The sequence below is a fragment of the Hemitrygon akajei genome, chromosome 28 (genome assembly GCF_048418815.1).
Source record: "Hemitrygon akajei chromosome 28, sHemAka1.3, whole genome shotgun sequence".
In the NCBI taxonomy this organism is placed as follows: domain Eukaryota; kingdom Metazoa; phylum Chordata; class Chondrichthyes; order Myliobatiformes; family Dasyatidae; genus Hemitrygon; species Hemitrygon akajei.
In genome coordinates, this window is record NC_133151.1 from 5,093,940 (window position 1) to 5,107,635 (window position 13,696).

The 13,696-nt window shown below is 42.6% G+C and overlaps 2 protein-coding genes across 6 annotated transcripts in view; one reads left to right on the forward strand and one right to left on the reverse strand.

The window, feature by feature from the left end:
* LOC140717628 (leucine-rich repeat transmembrane protein FLRT1-like) overlaps window positions 1-13,696 on the forward strand; it is a 237,121-nt gene that overhangs the window by 148,429 nt on the left and 74,996 nt on the right. Inside the window, exon 1 of one of the 3 annotated variants that reach the window (XM_073031219.1) lies at window positions 2,758-2,792. The exons of the other annotated variants lie outside the window; for them this stretch is intronic. The gene's annotated coding sequence lies outside the window, so the exon portion shown is untranslated. Of the gene's footprint in view, window positions 1-2,757; window positions 2,793-13,696 lie in introns of those variants that run through there. 3 annotated transcript variants of the gene reach the window in all.
* The window catches only part of LOC140717629 (ADP-ribose glycohydrolase MACROD1-like), a 221,700-nt gene that overhangs the window by 72,087 nt on the left and 135,917 nt on the right, over window positions 1-13,696 (reverse strand). The gene's annotated exons all lie outside the window — the stretch shown is intronic.

Below are 13,696 nucleotides of genomic sequence, written 5' to 3' on the forward strand. Positions count from 1 at the left end.
GACTGACATCAGGATTGAACAAAGGCAATAAGGATCCAGAAATACAATCAGTTCAAGAATGGCAAAAGGAAAGAACTGAGAAAACAGAAAAAGTGGTTTCTTAAGAACACACAACTTATCAGTCTGTGCCTTTGCAGCTGTATTTTAGCACAAATCTTTTTATTTGCACAAAATATATCATTCCGATTCAAACATATAATTGTGATTTTAAAGTAGCAATTTGTACTTCAAGGGATTTATATCTTTGTCTGTGCTCTGAGGGAAACTGCAGCTTTACACTTCCACCACATTTACGGCAAGATATTTGCATAATCCCCTACCACTGAGCAAAGGTTGGCACTTGGGAGTTTTATCAGTCTTTCCATTCAGAGATGTTATAGATAGGGAAGTTGATTATAGTCAGAAAGTCAAGGATGCAGATAATGAAGTCCAGCCTCGGATGGTAGCTAAGGATGTTGTGAGTGAGTTATGTGTTGAGATTTTAAGACAATATAGTTCATCTTCAGTATGTGCCACATCTGGACTGAATGTGAAACTGTCAGAGTGCAAATTCCTTCTCACACCTTCTCTTTTTACCTGCCCATCACCTCCCTCTGGTGCTCCTCCCCCTTACCTCTCTTCCATGGTCTTCTACCCTCTCCTATCAGATTCCCCCTTCTCTAGCCCTTAATCTCTTCCATCAATCACCTTCCCAGCACTTCACTCCCCTCCCAGTTTCACCTATCACCTGCCAGCTTGTACTTCTTCCCCCCCCCACCTTCTTAGCCTGATCCCCCCCCACATCTTTTTCAGTCCTGATGAAGGTTTCAGCCTGAAATGTCGACTGTTTACTCTTTTTTATAGATGCTGCCTATCCTGCTGAACTTCTCCAGCATTTTGCATGTGAAAACTATGAAAAACCTTGTTTTGACCCAAAATGTCACATCTGCCTCTATCTCCCAATTCCACCCCTCTTGTTCTTTTATCTAGTTCCATCGGCCCAGCATCCTTCAACCCTCCGCAGTCTACCGATCACTCACTGGCCTTAGTCTGACCCCACTCCCTCCTCTTCATTCTAATTAACTTCCCTGATGTAGGAATTCGACCTGAAATACAAACAATTCCTTTCTCTCCCACAGATGCTGCTCAGCCTGCTAAGTTCTTCCTGCAGATTGCTTGATGGTTCAGATTCCACCATCTGGGGGCAGCACAGTGGTGTAGTGGTTAGCACAACGCTTTACAGTACCAGCGACCCGGGTTCAATTCCTGCTGCTGTCTGTCAGGAGTTCGTACATTCTCCCCATGACCACGTTAGTTTCCTCTGAGTACCGTGGTTTAAACCCGCGGTCCAAAGATGTACCAGTCGGTGTATTAATTGGTCATTGTAAATTGTCCCGTCATTAGGCTAGGGTTAAATCAGGGTTAACTGGGCAACGTAGCTCAAAGGGCTTTTCCAAGCTGTATCTTGATAAATAAAGAAATCTCAAGTCTCTTTATATTTTCAAATATCACTGGCACAAGGGAGTATGCAGATGAGATGCAGAAGGAGCTAAGAATAGAACTTTGATGTCAGAGAGGTGAGGGTAAAAAACAATATTTGAAGGTATCCTATTATGATTATAATGAAACAAGGCCAATCAGAAGGAAGTAAGGCCACTCCCAGTTAGCTTCTACAAGGAGAAACCTCGGGGAAATTTTGCAAAGAAAATGCAGGCAGAGGAAAATCAGACTGTAATGACAGGATATGATTCAGGGAGATTCAGGCTAACCCTGAGATAATGTGGAAGAGAGATATAATAACAGCAAGTCTATATGGAGACTGGAAAGCCAGTTCAATCAGTATCACAATTCACATTTGCTGAATTTTAAAAGTCAAGTCCCACATCTACAATTGTTAAATATCTTTTCTCATCTACCCCTTCCTCCTGTTGAATAATTAATAGCAAATGGTGGGAATATCACTTAGAGAAAGAAATTACTTCTGACAGTTGCTTGGCTGGAGAATATTGGAGACTTTTACTGTTCACAGTGCTTAAATTTCACAAGTGTTTGTTCATTATCTCCTCACAGAGTGAAGTTCAATGTCAAAAGAGTTAGTAATATTGATCCAATTAACTCACTGTTTACATAAGAATTAATTTTAAAATCAGGACTTTCAGAACTAAAAACTCCAAATATTTTTAGATTTTAAAATTTTTAAACGGTATTTTTATTAACTAAAATCTCCAAATATTTTTATATTTTAAAAATGTTTAATGATAATTTTATGAACTAAAACTCCAAAGATATTTGAGTTTTAACTTTATTTTTAAATTGTAATTTTATGGACTATAAGCTCCAAATATATTTGAGATTAAAAATTATTTTATAACTTTTTTAAAATCAGAATTTTATTAACTAAAAACTCCAAATATGTTTGACGAGAAAACAGGGTACAAATTGTAAATTATAATTTCTCTCACACTGGGGTTTGCATTTCCAAGAAGCAGCTCTTCAAGAGTGTTTTTTTTCTCGCTGCATTAGATTGTATTGGCTGCAGAACAAAGTAAAAGAATGATCTGAGATTGAATCCGGACCGCCGGATTTTTCACAGCTGCTGGAAAAGGCCAGTATTGCAGAAACCACATTGTGGGCCTTGGCAAGCAGTTTAAACGCTCACTCCATTCACAGCCAGAGGAAATGAAGGATAGGAGCTGGAAAGAATACTCGTGTTCCCTTTATCCATTCTTCACTGATGTCATTTGCAAATTGTTGAGCCTTGTTTTGCTTCAGAGCTCAGCCAAAGATAGAATGCGACTTACCGTGGCTCACTGGTATGTAGCGTTATTTACTTTCCACTTGGTATACTGCTTACAAATGGTATTAAAGATACCATTGATCAGATTATTCACTGACCGCCAATGAATTGGAGGTGGGATAGCACAAATGATTCGCATTAAACAGTCTATTGTTTGCCAAATTTAATTTACTCTTGGGGGGGAGAAAGTGTCTACTCAGGAAATCACAGCAACTTCCAACATTAAAAACAGGGCATTTTCTCCGAGGGGGATTAAAAAAAAATCCGCAGACGATAGCTACATGCAGGTTTTGTGCACGGAATCAGTCTCGTTCGCTTATTACAGGCTGACAGGGAAATTATCCAGTCAGCTCTATTCTGGCTGGCATAACAGGGCACCCCATCAAGTTGTACATGTAGTTTCATGTGCTCTCTTTACCAATTATGGCACGGGGAGTTATTTTGTTTTAATTTAAGCATTGCTCCATTTTAAAAAAAGCCCTATACTGTATCATGATCAAGGCATCACTTGTGAACCTTGAAATGTCTCTTTACATACAAATGTTGTTTTATAATACTCTCTTTCTTAAAGCACACAATCCTGTAATTTATGTCGAGGTGAATAAAAACCAAAACCTAAGAACCTGACACCACAGTGCTTATCAGAGAATGGCAGCCTCAGAGGTTAACCTGATGGGGCAGCACGGTAGGGCACAGTAGCCTAGTGGTTAGCACAACGCTTTACAGTGCAGGGATCCCAGGTTCAATTCCCGTCCTTGCCTGTAAGGAGTTTGTATGTTCTCCCCCCCCGTAACCTCGTGGGTTTCCTCTGGGTGCTCTGGTTGGTAGGTTAATTGGTCATTGTGATTTGGGGCGGGGGGGGGGTTTGCCGGCTCAAAGCCCCATAGGGGCCTACTCCACACTGTATCTCAGTAAATAGATAGATAAGAGTAAAACATAATCTCAGATTCTCTTGTGTATCTGACAAAGGATCATTGTTAAGACGTACAAAAAAGCTGGATGAACTCAGCAGGTCGGGCAGCATCCATTGAAAGAAGCAGTCAACGTTTCGGGTCAAAACCCTTCATCAGGACTAAAGAAGGAGGGGGTAGGGGCCCTATAAAGAAAGTGGGGGGAGGATGGAAAACCAATCAGAGGAAAGATCAAGGGGTGAGGGAGGGGAAGCAGGGAGGGGATAGGCAGGAGAGGTGAAGAAGGAATCTAAGGGGAAAGCACTATGGGTAGTAGAAGAAGGCAGAGTCATGAGAGATGATAGGCAACTAGAAGAGGAGACAGTGTAGAGGTGGGATGGGGAAGGGAGAGGGAGAGAATTACCGGAAGTTGGAGAATTCGATGTTCATACCAAGGGGCTGGAGACTACCCAGACGGTATATGAGAAGTTGCTCCTCCAACCGAAGTTTGGCCTCATCAAGGCAGTAGAGGAGGCCATGTATGGACATTTCCAAATGGGAATGAGAGGGAGAGTTGAAGTGAGTGGCAACCGGGAGATCCTGTCTGCTGTGGCGTCTGCTCAACGAAGCGGTCCCCCAATCTGCGTCGGGTCTCGCCGATGTAGAGGAGGCCGCACCGGGAGCACCAGATGCAATAGATGACCCCAACAGACTCACAAGTGAAGTGTTGCCTCACTGGAAGGACTGTTTGGGGCCCTGAATGGTGGTAAGAGATGAGGTGTAGGGACAGGTGTAGCACTTACGTTTGCAGGGATAAGTATCAGGTGGGAGACCTGTGGGGAGGGACGTGTGGACCAGGCAGTCGCGGAGGGAATGATCCCTGCGAAAAGCAGAGAGGGAAAGATGTCCTTAGTGGTGGGATCCTGTTGAAGGTGGCGGAAGTTGCGGAGGATAATATGCTGGATCCAGAGGCTGGTGGGGTGATAGGTGAGGACAAGGGGGACACGGTCCCTGTTGTGGCGACGGGAGGATGGGGTGAGGGCTGAAGTGCGGGAAATGGAGGAGATGCGGTTGAGGGCATCATTGATGACGGCAGAAAGGAAACCACGATTCTTAAAGAGAGAGGACATTTGGGATGTCCTGGAACGGAAAGCCTCATCCTTGGAGCAGATGCGGCAGAGACGGAGGAACTGGGAATAGGGAATAGAATTTTTGCATTTGGCAGGGTGGGAAGAGCTATAATCAAGGTAGTTATGGGAGTCAGTGGGTTTATAGAAGATGTCAGTGGACAGTCTCTCTCCAGAGATGGAGACCGAGAGATCGAGAAAGGGGAGAGAAGTGTCCGAGATGGACCAAGTGAACTTGAGGGCTGGGTGGAAGTTAGAGGCAAAGTCAATGAAATTGACGAGCTCAGCATGGGTGCAGGAAGCAATTAGGGCCCCTGCCCCCTCCTTCTTTAGTCCTGACGAAGGGTTTCGACCCGAAACATTGACTGCTTCTTTCAACGGATGCTGCCCGACCTGCTGAGTTCATCCAGACTTTTTGTACGTCTTGATTTGACCACAGCATCTGCAGTGCGCTTTGTGTTTACTAAAGGATCATTGTTTTTGCTAACTTACTGTCAATTTAGTAGAACTTTTTTGCCATTCATCTACATTCTGTTAATACAGTATTAAATATTGATGAAAGAAATCAGCACCCAGCTCGTGCTCTCTGCTCACTGCTGCCATCAGGAAGAAACTACAGGAGCCTCAGGACTCACACCACCAGGTTCAGGAGCAGTCTTGAACCAGAGGGGATAATTTCACTCGCCCCATCATTGAACTGTTCTCACAACTTATGGATTCACTCTCAATCTCATGTCCTTGATATTTGTTGCTCATTTATTTATTTTTCTTTCTTTCCTTTGCATTTGCACAGTTTATTGTCTTTTGACAAATAAATTGTTTTTATTAACTGGTTGCCCACCCTGTTAGGTGTGGTCTTTCACTGATTCTATGTCTCTTGGATTTATTGAGCATGCCCGCAAAAAGACGAATCTCAGGGTTGTATGTGGCGACATATATGTACTTTGCAAATAAATTTACTTTGGACTTTGAACTTTACAGGGCTGATTCCTGGGTTCAAAGTTACATCTTGTCTTAGGCCACCGTTTTTTAATATACAGTTACAGAGTTAAATTATATGTGAAAATTACCAGTGCTCTTCAAATGATTTGATGGACAGAATGCTGTATTTGAAGCGCAAGCCAACTTTCTTAAGACACTTTTATATCAATGTTGGAAGACACCAACTACTCTAAGGACTACTTTACCTACTTTACTCTTTACCTACATCAAGCAATACCTCTGGAGACAACCAACAAGAAAGAAATCACTTCTTTATGGATTAGCCACAGACAAATCAGAAGGGGCAGGTCCTAACCAACAAAACATACAGCTTATCTATCGATCAGGTGACCATAAGACATAAGAGAAGACTTAGGCCATTCAGCCCATCGAGTCTACTACACCATTCCATCATCGCTGATTTTTTTTATCCCTCTCAACCCCATTCCTGTCTTTTCCCTGTAACCTTTGACACCCTGACGAATAAAGAATCTAACAACCTTTGCTTTAAGTATCCCCAGTGTCTTGGCCTCCACAGCTGCTTATGGCAATGAATTCCATAGATTCACCACACTCTGCCTTAAGAAATTCCTCCTCATTCTGTTCTACTGTAATGTCTTTTTATTCTGAGGTGCCGTCTGGTCCTAGAGGAAACATTCTGTCCATGCCCACTCTATCTCGGCCTTTCTTATACTCAGTGCCCTAACCCAATGAAGGCAAGCGTGCAATGTGCCTTCTTTACCACTCGATCTACTTGCTTGGCCACTTCTAACACTTGGCAGGGGATGTGCCACACATCTGAAGATCACACAATCTGTTCAGAGAAGCATTTAATATTCATTCAAAGTGCAAACAATTTATTCATCAGAGTTCCGTGTGCAGGCTCCAAAACTCCAATAGGATGGAAGAACTAGGATGGAACAATAAAGGCCCAATGGATTTTCAGCTTTTCGGCCCGAAACGTCGACCGTATTCTTTTCCATGGATGCTGCCTGGCCTGCTGAGTTCCTCCAGCATTTTCTCTGTGTGTTCCAATAGATTTTCAGTTTCCTGTCCCCTCTCAACTGGCAGATGGAGGCAACCTATAGGGAAACTATTTGGAAGGGAACCTGCGAAATAGTCAAGTTGTACGGGACAAGCTCAATGAATCATCAAAGAGTGATTTTAATTACTGAAATGAAGTGTAATCACTGCCTGATGTGGTGACAAAGTGAGGAAGTGCCAGGTGGGTTTTTGCGGCGGGTAAGCAAAGCACTATCAAGATAACATTTGGGTGATACAAGTAACACTTCTCACCTGAACAGTGGCAGCTCTGCCAGAGTACCTGCTCCCCCTCTCATCAATCAAACTGTATCTCAGCTGGTGAGCACAATTTTTTGGGCAAGTTATCATCGGAACTACCTGTTCAAGCACTCAGAAGTCGAACAGCTGGGGAACACGTCATGTACAAACGGTTGAAAATATGGATAACTATACAGATTTTTTTTTAAAAAACACGGGCAGCATAGTAGCATAACGGTTATCTTAACGCTACTGCAGTAACAATGGCATGTTTTCACTTCCGACCACTGTCTGTAAGGAGTTTGTACGTTTTCCCCATGACGTCCGGGTGCTCCGGCTTCCACCCCCAGTCTGAAGACGTACCAATTAGTAGGTTAATTGGCCACATGGGTGTAATTGGGCAGCGTGAGCTCATTGGGCCAGAATGGCCTGTTACACTGATAGATAAATAGATAGACAGATAGATAGGTAAATGGATAGATAGATATAGAGATAGACAGACATATAGATGGATAGATAGGTTGATAAATATAGATAGGAAGATAGATAGACAAATAGTTAGATGGACAGATAGATAGTTAGACTGACAGATATACAGATAGATAGACATGGGAAAACTTACAGTACATATGGAACTCCACACCACCATGTTAATCCCTTTAGATGCGAGGGCGCCTTCCCAGAAAGAAAAGCTGCCCTTTAAATTTACAAAATAAACTACCATATACCTAAACAAAAGACCTCTAACGTTAATAATTTTAACATTCTTAAAATTGTACCTGAGAATTTGGGTTATGATGTCAAAACGTATGGCCTCAGTCACTCTTGAGGATTAAAACTATTTGAACTTGAAGTTTGTTTGTGGAGATGATAAAAAAAATTCTTGGCTCAGCAGTTTAAAAATGTCCATATGATGGATTGGGGGCCAAGCCTAACGGTTACACCTTTACAAGAGGACATATATCAACATTTTATTTCCAACCTTTATATACAGTTAAGCTGAGCGTTGCTGTAGACGAATGAAAAAGTCTGCATGAACAAATAACCGCATCAGCAGAGCAAACCACACAAACAGTGCCGGACTGTTTCAGCTCAGCTCAATTACAGCTCATCTCATTTATCACTGTGCGCACTGACTTCATTTTTTGTCAACTGACCAGAGCCAAAAAAAAAGACTACTTTCCAGACTATATAACCAGGCCTCTCCTTCATCCCGAATCCCAGCACCCATTAACATCCCGAGCGTTTCATTTACAGAAATGAAAGTTTGGGGATATGGAAAACAGAGAACTCCCTGTATAGCCATCCTTCACATATTAGGTTACATCTCCAACATGCCCATGGAATTCTACTGCTTTTCCTAGAGACAGAGAAATATGTTTCTCTATATGGTCATTCGTGCTTTCCTTCCCACTTTTCCTTCACCTCCTAAGGTGGCAAGACATACAGGGCAGGGCATGCCTACTCAAGAAGCACACACAAGTATGTGTCTAACTAACGAGAGACGCCAGGTTGCTCCACAGCCAAACTTGAGAAGTCCCTAATCGGGATACACAGTTCTAGCGACATAGTGGTCCGGAATGAAAATCCAGAGTAATCTTCAGCCTTCCGACCCAGAAGTAACGACACCGACTGAAGGACAAACAGAAAACGTGCAGATGCTGGAAATCCAAGCAACGTAACACAAAATGCTGGAGGAACGCTGCCGAAGGGTCTTGGCCCGAAGCGTCGACCAGAGATGCTGTCTGGTCTGCTGAGTTTCTCCTGCATTTTGTGTGTGTTGCACCAATTGAAGACCAACTTGCACTTGACTGAGTAAAAAGACATAACCTTTGAATAATCCTGAACCTATTGTGGACAACTGCTTATCTTAACTCTCAGTTGTTCACGTAGGATCAGAATTATTCAAAGATGGGGGAAAGACACTTAGTTGGATCACAATTGTTATCTTTGTAAACATATTTTCTTTCTTTCTTTATTTTTGATGTGTGGGCCAAAAACTGAGAAGACGCTGCCTTGCCTGTCCTTACCTATCTTATCACGGTAACAGGCCCTTCTGGGCCAATAAGCCTGCACTGCCATGTAACTAATTAACCTACTAATCAGTACATCTTTGGAATATGGAAGGAACCAGAGCACCCAGAGGAAACACACAGTCATGGGGAGAACATACAAACTCCTTACAGACAGCGGTGGGAAATGAACCTATGCCACTGGCACTGCCTTGAAATGAAATTGTTTTTCTTAGTGTAGGTAATTCCATATCACTGTTCAATACAGAGATTGGTTTAGACCTATTGACAATGGAGAAACAGCAAGACGGTATATACCTCATTTTTTTTTAATACAGGCATTCCCCTGGTTACGTACGAGTTCCGTTCCTGAGTCCGTCTTTAAGTCGGATTTGTACGTAAGTCGGAACAAGTACATCCGGTATTATTTAGCGTCAGTTCGTCAAACGTTTGTCTTAATATATAGTATATTTTACCCTTCCATGCATATAAAACGTATGTGTTCCAATAATTAAACCACTGTGTTGCTTAGTAATAATTGTAGCTTTCATCAGGGCCTTTCAAATGCTCCATTATTCTCACTTTATCCATTATCCTTTAAAATTGTTCCGATCGTTGACCGACTGTAGCCTAATGCTTTTCCAATGACCGATGGCATTTCACCTCTTTCCAAACGCTTTATTATTTCCACTTTATTTTCAATCGCGATCGCATCCTGTCAATGGAACAGAAACACTGCGGGCTGAGGGTCCCGAGGTCCGCTGGGTCCTAAGGCCCACCGTACTTAGACAGGCTAAATGGGACAAGTGGGGTCTGTGCTTGGTTTGGGCATTTGATCCTCCACAATATTCCGCGTGGGTATTTAAACTGGAGGTGGCAGTGTTTTTTTTTTTAACGAGGTCGAGTTGCGAGCTCGACAACAACCCGACACGGATGGTGCGGGAGTCACTGGATCGACATCAACCCGGCACGGGTGCGGACTGTCACTGGATCGAACCTCCGTTCTCGAGCCCAGCACTGATCTCACTTTGCTACCATCCGACCGGAACGGGAGGGGCAGGGTCGGGGTGAATCTTACTGAGAAAGATTTAAGCCAAATACAAAGTTAAACACTCAACACAGTGTCAACGGCAGCGACTTAAAATGGCGGACGGCGTCGCGATCCGACTTAAAATGGGCGGACGGCGTTCTCCTTCCTCGGTTCGCAAGTACGAGTTGTCCGTAAGTCGGACATTCGTAGCTCGGGGACTACCTGTATACAGTAATTCTGTTTTTGCACGTTTTTAATCTATTCAATATCTGTAATTGATTGACTTGTTTATTTTTTTTCCCGTGCTAGATTATGTATAGCGTCGAACTGCTGCTGCTAAGTTAACAAATACACATCACATGCCGGTGATAATAGACCTGATTCTGATTCTGATACAAGTCAGTATAAAGTATTATTTGCAGCTGCTTATTGTTCTTGTCATTTTAGGTGGTAGGGGGGGAGGTCTTGGATTTGAGAGATGCTTTAAACCAGAGGTTCCCAACCTTTTTTATGCCATAGATCCTTACCATTAATCGAGGGGTCTGTAGACCCCAGTTTGGGAAACCCTTGCTTTAAGTCGTCAATGAGTGAATGCATTTTGCAGATGGAGCACACTACAGTTGTGGTGTGACAGTGATGAAGGGAATGAACATTTATGGTGCCTATCAAGCAGGCTGCTTTGGCGTGAAGTACGTTTTGAAACTCCTTCATTAACTTGAACGTTGTAGATGATGTGAGCAAGTCAGTCTGACCTGTTCTTGTAGCCATTGGATATACACAGTTGGCCCAGTTCAGTTTTTGGTCAGAAATAACCCTGCATTGGTGATGCGACTGAGCATCGTAGAAAGGTGCTTAAACCCTCTGTAGATCGAGATGGTCAATGTTTGGTACTCTGGTAGTGTACATGTCACTTGCCATCTAACAGCCAATGCCCCATATATTGTCTCGGTCTGTTGCATTTGCTGAAGAGTTGCAAATGGAATTTAATTTTGTGTAATCAGCTCACACATTCCCACTTCTGGAGGAAGAGAAGTCATTGGTGACTTGGACATTGAAACCTCGCAGTGATGTTCTTGAGTAGAAGGATCAATCTAATTAACTGTAAGCATCTTCGAGATATACAAAATTATGAGGGGTATAGATAGGGTAAATGCAAGCAGGCTTTTTCCACTCAGGTTGGGTGCAACTACAGCCAGAGGTCATGGGCTAAGGGTGAAAGGTGAAAAGTTTAAGGGGAACTTGAGGGGAAACTTCTTCACTCAGAGGGTGGTGAGAGTGTGGAACGAGCTGCCAGCGCAAGTGGTGTATGCAGGCACAGTTTCAACGTTGAAGAGATGTTTGGATAGGTACATGGATGGTGGGGATATGGAGGGCTATGGTCAAAGGGGGTAGGCAGTTTAAATGGTTCGGCACAGACTAAATGGGCTGAACGGCCTGTTTCTGTGCCGTACTTTCCTATGACTCTATCTTCCAATATAACAGATATGACTGCAGCCACTATTGGTTTTTTTCTCCTTCATACTCATTGATTTCATTCTGAACGGGTCTTTATGACACAATGCTCAATCAAATGCTGGATTGATGTCACAGACAGTCCCTGTCACTTTAAATCCAGAATTCAACTTTTTTCTCCACACTTGGATCAAAGCTGCGATGAAGTCTGGAACTCGGCAAAACCCGAAGCTGCCAATGCAGATTATTGACGAGGAAGCGCTGCTTGAGAGCTCTGTCAGTGGCAACCTCCAGCATATTGTTAAAAACTGAAGTAGACAGTTAGATCAGGAGTTCTCAACCTGGGGTCCATGGGCCTCTTGGTTAATGCTAAGGCTCCATGGCATAAAAAACATTGGGAACCCCTTGTGTAGACTGTGAATGGACAGTCCCAAAGAAGGGTCTCGGCCCAGAACACCAACTGTACACTGTTTTCCATAGATGCTGCCTGACCTGCTGAGATCCTCCTACATTTTGTGTGTGTTGCTTTGGATTTCCAGCATCTGCAGATTTTCTCATGTCTGAGATTTTACTTCTGTAGACTGGACCTACCTAGGTCGATGCCAAATATACCAGAACAGCTTAGCAAGAGAAGCAGACAGTTCTAGAGTGAGAATCTTTAGTATGGCAACCAGAACATGTCTGCCCATGACATGCACTACATTCCAATGTTCTCGGCCATTTTCAAAACAGCACGTGGAATGAATCAAATTGGCTAAAGAGTAGTCTCTGCTGTGTGGATTTAAGGAAGAATGGGGCAATTGTCCTTCCTTCTGATTTGTAAATGTAGATAATAAAACCAAGCTTTTTGCAGGGGAGGCAGAACTACCTATTTGTCATTTTTTTTATATGCCCAGTGCTGGTATTTTTCTTCATGCTGAAGATAAATGTAGGGCAGCACGGTATCGTAGTGGTTAGCGCGACGCTTTGCACGGGTTCAATCCCCACCACTGCCTGTAAGGAGTTTGTACATCCTCCCCTGACTGCGTGGGTTTCCTCTGGGTGCTCCAGTTTCCTCCCACAGTCCCACGTAGGCTAATTGATCAATGTAAAGTGTCCTTTGATTGGACTAGGATTAGATCAGTGGATTGCTCAACATTGTGGCTCGAAGGCCAGGAAGGGCCTATTTCATGCTGTATCTAGACACATAGATTCGATATACTGTAGATAGATAGCAAAAGAGAAGCACATCATTGTCACTCAGTAGCGGTTGCCCAAGTTCTTTTATTAAACTGAGTCCCTCAACTAAGAAGACTAATAGAAAATCTTATAACTTTCACAGATAATAGGTCCCTTGTTAACATTCTAATACTATAATACTTAAAACTTTTAGTAACAGATTTATGTTGTTTTGACGCTTTGGATTCAATGACTGGGGATTAATAACACATTTAATTAAGTCGAAGCTGTATTATGTTGTCAGGTATGATATACGCACCTTTTTCTAAATGTCATATATTGAACTGCGTTGTGATTCATTCCATAAAACTGGATTAAAAATAACAAAACAAATTACTACCGAATCAGTATATGGCTAAAGTCCAATTGTCATACTTTTCCTTTCGTCTCTTTCCAAGTGAGAGGTCACTGCAGTATATAGATTTGATAATGGAAATCTGTATTGGGTTGAACATCCGACTTTCTATCATAAACAAAAGATCTACAGTTCCTTAATCAATAAATGCCGAAGTGCCCAGGAGAGATTCAGGCACATAATTCTTGCGCAGTCCCATAAGTTATGTCACAAGCACTGCTAAAATCTGCAGCATTATTGCTGTTGGGGCAGTTATTTACCCAACAGAAGCTGATGATAATTTTTACCTCATAATTCACGCAATGCTATTAAAAACCAGAAACAAAATAATGAATATACAAATTCAGATCCAAAATTTAGCCAGAGCTATCCTTTGGACATTCAGTTTGGAGTTTACTCCTCAATTTTCTCACAGTTCAGAAGTTGTTGATCTGTTCTGGAGCAACACACACAAAATGCTGGAGGGATGATGCAGCATCTATTGAAAAGAGTTACAGTCTATGAAGGATCTTGACGTGAAACCTCAACTGTTTATTCATTTTGATAGATGCTGCCTGGCTTGCTGAATTCCTCC